The 5,848-nt window shown below is 42.6% G+C and overlaps 1 protein-coding gene across 16 annotated transcripts in view; it reads left to right on the top strand.

The window, feature by feature from the left end:
* PLAGL1 (PLAG1 like zinc finger 1) overlaps nt 1–5,848 on the top strand; it is a 166,570-nt gene that overhangs the window by 134,539 nt on the left and 26,183 nt on the right. For 7 of the 16 annotated variants that reach the window (XM_008052524.1, XM_008052523.1, XM_008052519.1 and 4 more), the window contains 2 exons: nt 687–757; nt 5,059–5,090. The gene's annotated coding sequence lies outside the window, so the exon portion shown is untranslated. Of the gene's footprint in view, nt 1–686; nt 758–1,346; nt 1,355–3,412; nt 3,445–4,115; nt 4,281–4,582; nt 5,091–5,848 lie in introns of those variants that run through there. The other 9 variants (XM_008052522.2, XM_021709743.1, XM_021709738.1 and 6 more) reach the window with 5 other exon arrangements.

The following is a 5,848-nucleotide window of genomic DNA, read 5'->3' on the forward strand; positions in this document are numbered from 1 at the left end:
TTTTTTTTTTTTTTTTTTAACATTTCGCCTTTTGTGGCCTTTCCTTGTTGCTTGGGTTCTCCTCCCCTCCCTCTCTTCGCCCTCAGGCTTGCGCAGGTGCCTGTTGCCTTTTCTCAAAGGAGGGTCATCTTAGTTGACACTCTTAAAAGGTTCTGATTCTCTTCTAATTTTTGCCTGAGGCTGTGAGGCATTTTCATTTGGGTCTCTGAAAAATAATTACAAAACCAGGAGTGCTCCCTGCTTATCAGGCACAGTATTAAGCATTTAACTCAAATTAGCTCATTTAATCTTCAGAAGGGTCTTGTGCTGTGGGTGTGATCATTATTTCCATTTTATAGGCGAGGGGGGGGGGGACGGACAAAAAACTAAACAAACAGATTGCATGAGGTCTCTAAGTGGTTCCTGGTAGCCCCAGGACTAGAATCTCAGCTTTCTGGCACCCTACTGTGCTCTTATCCACATCACTGAAACTATTGCCTCTCTGAAACTAAAAGTCTGGTAGGAACTTAAGACATGCCTCTGGAACGATGGGAGGGTAATGTTGATTGTTGATGGCGAAAGGTTTTTGACCCTGGTACCCTCAAACTCATGTTCTGCATAGCAAATGTCTGCTTACACAGTACCAATGTGGTTGTTCTTGATGCTCCCCCCTTTTTTATTTTAACATTTTGATTTTTTTTTTAAAGGATTGTGCTCACGTCTGATGTGACTTCGGTTCGTGTCACATCTAAAACCCATCTGCACCTCACACGGAAAGGTAAATATGTCTTCTGCTAAATCTTTGCCTCTTGCACAGCAGCGCTCCTGTGCTCAGCCATGAGTCTGCGTTCTCAACCTCTGCCTGCATGAGAGCATACACTAGATCCTTCTGCTCCTCCACAGTAGAATTTGTCAGAGAATTTGCATTTGAGGAACTTCATTGCTTGAGGGAAAACTAAGGTTGAGGGATTAAGGTTAAAACCTATAAAAGCCAATTTTTTGCTTTTTTTTAAAAAGAGTACATGCTACGAACTATCACTACTATTTATTCCTATTAGAAATAATCGAATTATACAATAGATTTTTATTTGTCATGTCTTGCTTTGAAGTCTGCTTCCTTATGTTTTAAAAAGATGTTTTAAGAGTATTTTTCTCAAAAAATACTACCAAAAATCTTGGAGTGTTATCCTCTGTTTAGAATCAGGTATCTAGTATGTAACATATATTACAAATCAAGGGCTCTAAATCATCCTCCTAAAATCATAGATGATATGATTCTCAGTTTGCGTATGTTCTTAGCTACATTTTCTAAGTTGTGAAATAGGTTATGTCACTAAATCCCAGTGTTTATTTGAGAGAACTCATAGTTGGCAGAGTCTTCATTATATATCAGAAGTTTTGATTTCTTCTTTTCCACAGTCATGTACAGATTATGATTTGTCCCAACCACCTACTTCAAGATAATAATTTCTGATTCCAGTCTTAAGTTTCCTATCCCACATTTCTTACTGTTTTCCCCTATAACATGTGTTACTTTTCTGCACAAACCCATTTCATCCTAAAGCAACTCTGCTTTGTACAGCTTTAGTGATAAATGTTGCTTAACCATAACTCTTGGCCTTTCTCCACATGTTTTGCAAAATGTCTTTGACTGGAATCATGTTATACTTTTAAAAAAGTTATTCCGATCTTCTTTGTAAGTTTTCTTACATTCCATTTTACATTTGAGCCCTTCCCCCAAACCTCTCACTAGATAAACCACTTCCCAATTTGTTCTCTGACCTTCAGGCCAATTTCTAGGAAGGCTGTCCACAGCTGCCTCAGGCGGGAGGCTAACTGAGGAGAAGGTTAGGTGTACATTTAGATTCTTGTTCTCCATATGATTCTAACAGAAACTCATCCACCTCCCCAGCAACACGTTCAGAAGGAAAAATGTAGCAAAATGCCTGAATCACTTCAATATATCATTCGGGTAACTTTATGAAACCTGTAAGTCCAATGCAGGCCAGGCCCATTTGTAATTGTTTTGTCTAGTTAAACATGATATTATCATGAAAAGCACAGCAAATGGTATTACACAACTTAAGAATGCAGGAATCTTTCAAACACATGACAAACAAAATGTTAAAGCACACAAGTAATATTACAAATTCCTTTTATAATTACATGTTAGGAAATGGAATTGTCATGATGATCCACATTGGAGACAGATGATGGAAGTGAATCAATCATTTATATTCTGACTTTGTTTTATGTCATGTATTCCAAAATGAGTTATTAATGTTTCCTGATTTTGAGCTTACCCACTGTGTAAAATCATTCTTGACACTTGTTCAGGCCTTATCTACTTTGTACATATACTTTCAACTCTGTACCAGACATTGCCTCTATATGTACATACATAATGCATAATCTCAAGAACAGCTACAGTTATTCCCATTTTATGGAGGAGGAAACTGAGGCTTGGAGAAGTTGTGCGACTTGCCTAAGGTTACACACATTCCAGGTACCAAAGTCAGCAGTCAAATCCAGACCCTCCTGACTTCAAAACCAGAGCCCTTTACACTAACTCACACCATCTTTCTGGTTGTATCTAGAAAAATACTATCATTTGGTTAGTTTTAACTAACTGTAGGGACACAACTTAGTATTAAGTAGACTGTGCTCTCTATATGAGGTAGAGTGGAACCCACTACTGTGCCGCTTTTAGGTAAGAAAAGTTATTATCTCAGGAGTAGCATTAAAATGTCCTTAATCCCATCTCTAGGCTCAAGCAAACAAAGTTCAAATGAAGGGAGTTGGGGGATGAAGGGAGTTGGGGTCATAACATTGGATAGCATTAAGTATTATTGTTAAAATTGGAAAATAAAGCACATTTCTATCAGTGTTTAAAATAATGCTGGAAATCGTGCATGTTTATACTACAACAAAGTGTGCTGTATTCAGGGAATAACTTAATTGATCCATGATGTGTTTACCATGGTAATTTTTTTCCTTTCTGTTTCAGCAGCAGGAATTAAAAGCGATTCCTAAAATACACACACAATCACCATGTAAATTGGAACCACATTAAGATCATAGTCATTTATGTTGTTTCCCTAAAATGATTTTCATTTGCCCCAGTATTCAACTCGCAGTGTGTAAGAGTGTTGTTAGTTCTGATTCAGGGAAGATTGAGAGAGAGCTCTCTGTGAACAGTTTTATACAGAAACTTAAGAGTTCAGATATTGAATTTGTTCTTTTCGTGCAGTTGGTTGGTTTGTCTGTCTTTGGGAGTGACTATTTGCCCATTTTAATGTATATGCCTGCTAATCCAGGAAGATAATCTGTGTGTTGCACTCTGAGGCCTCTTTCTATCACACAAGGTTGAATGTATTGCTTTCCTGATGAAAATCTTTCAGTAGTCCTGATTAGATAGGACTCTTGGTTGCAGAACTAATGGGACCATTGACGACTTTCAAACAGGCAAGTGACAGGAACATATTTTCATGTTAGAAGAATCATTCTGACAGCAGCATTGTGATGAGAGTGAAGGGGAGCCACTGTGGACCTCAGTGTCAGCATGTGGAAGCATTCCTCTACACTGACCTAACTGACTCACCGGACTAGTGTGCATTTCAAGGAACCCACATGGATCTGTGTCAGTAGAGTCTGGGGCAATAGAGTAGGCATTTCTTCATTCTCTAGTCCCCCAGCCCCCACCACTGCCAGTCTGGGGACACCACAGATTGTAGACTAGCCTCCTATTGCTGGCTGCCCATTTTAGGTGGCAGATTGGCGACAGGTCATGTGAGTGTTCATTGACTCTTCCCTTCTGGATCTCATGTCTGGTGTGACAAGGGAAGCAAGTGCCAGTGAGGCTAGACCCTTGTAGATCAGAGTGGCTCCATCTCTGGTTGCTCTGGTTCTCCAAACCTCTGCCTCTTGTCCAGCATACTTAGCTTCCATGTTCTCCATCCATGAGTTCTTTTCTTGGGTACAGTTGAACACAATGGCCCCATTGTCATTAAAAACAAAGCAAACGGAGTGGTGGCTTCAGCATCTAGGTGACCACCTTGGCAAACTCTAACTCTGCAATAGGGTACTTGCTCCCCAGGCAGCTCCTCCCCCAGGTCATTCTCATGAATGTACCCCACATGCCTAACAGAATCAGTGACCTGTCTACTTGGCAAGGAAAATGGAGTCCCTTGGTTGCTGATTCTTATGAATCTGAGGTCCTTCCAGCCAGAGCTCTCTGCACTAAAAGTTCTAATTTCAGCAGGATGGCCGACATATCTTGGTTTATCTAAAATCCTCTTCAGGCTGGGCTCGGTGGCTCAGCCTGTAATCCCAGCACTTTGGGAGGCCAAGGCGAGAGGATTGCCTGAGCCCGCAGGTTCAAGACCTGCCTGGGCAACTTGGCGAGACCTCATCTCTACAATAAACCAAAACTAGCCAGGCATGGTAGCACGTGCCTGTAGTTCCAGCTGCTTGGAAGGCTGAGGTGGAAGGATCACTGGAACCCAGCAGGTCGAGGCTGCAATGGCCGGGAGTGTGCCACTGCACTCCAGTCTGGGCGACAGAGTGAGAGTCCAACTCAAAAAAAAAAAAAAATCCTCTTCAGTTTCTGTCAGGGTCTTTATGAGCCTCTTTTGAAGGTCTCAGATGTTCAGCCACAGAACTGGAGTGGAATTTGTTTGGAGGACATGACTGACGTCACAGTCTAAATCCCCTTAGGCACATCATTTCGTGCTGCAAGTACCGGCCATTGTTACAACATCTTTCAGTCAACAGATTTGGCACATGAAGGATTTACATCCTCTGTCCCCCAAACACCTCAGTTTCCAGCAAGCCATCATATTCATTTTCATCTTATGGAAATCAGTGATCCCTCTCCCTATCCCAGCCTGCTGGCCTGGGAGGCACATCCAGACTTGGGAAACCGTTGTGTCCTGGGTCTCAAGAGTCTTGCCGCTCTACCTGCTTTCTTTCCTCCTGCAAGTAAACTTGTTTCCCCACCTCACCTTTTTTTTTTTTTAAAGCAATTCAGAGCTCAAGGTAAAGACCTTAAGATAACTTTGTATGCCTCTCCCTTTCTAGGTCTTTGCATAGGAATCCGAGGAGTTAATCTTGTGAGTATACTCTGACATCTGCCCTTGTTTCCTTCCTTCCTTCTCTTTCTTCCCAGGGTTTTAAAGTACAGGACTCCATCACCCCCACCCCCACCCCAGGTCCCTGTTGCCTTTGCAGAGTGTGTGCTCCTCTCTGCAATGAGTTGGTGGCCTTTTTTAAGAACTCAGTCAGCTCTAGTTCCAGCAATCATTGCTTGTCTACAGCACAGAAAGGCACGATTGATTCCAAGTAAGATTTTTAACCCCTTACTGAGGCACCCACAAGTCTGAATCTCACTTCACACCATCAAGTATGCCAGAAGTATTGCCTTGTTTATTCCCCATAACTTGAATTAGATCCCAGCCCCCATTCTGCCATCCCAGAGGGAGAGTTCATGTGAGTCATGCACAGGTGCCTCCCCTGCCCCCATGGAGTATGTCCTAGAACCTGGAGATTCCATGGCATCTGAATGTGAGGAACCCGCCTCTGACCTTCAGTATATCACATAGTGGTCTCTTGAAGCCTTGCAGCTGTCTGACTCAGGGCTGCCAATAGAAGCTGGGAAACCTCTTGCCTAAGGTCCAGCCTCCAGAAGAACACCCCACACAGCTGTCCCCTCAAGGATTCTACCCACTGCCTTAGGGAGCAGAGCAGTATAGCCCCCCCTCCCCCCAGGGCTGACAGATTTTTTTTTCCTTTCTGGGCTCTGGAGTGGGGGATGGTGATGAGAGATGAAAGGGAGTGGTGTCTTTTTTGCACCTTCTCACCCCCTCCTCTC

Source organism: Carlito syrichta, unplaced genomic scaffold (assembly GCF_000164805.1).
Source record: "Carlito syrichta isolate Samal-C Ts95f unplaced genomic scaffold, Tarsius_syrichta-2.0.1 Scaffold279568, whole genome shotgun sequence".
Taxonomy (NCBI): domain Eukaryota; kingdom Metazoa; phylum Chordata; class Mammalia; order Primates; family Tarsiidae; genus Carlito; species Carlito syrichta.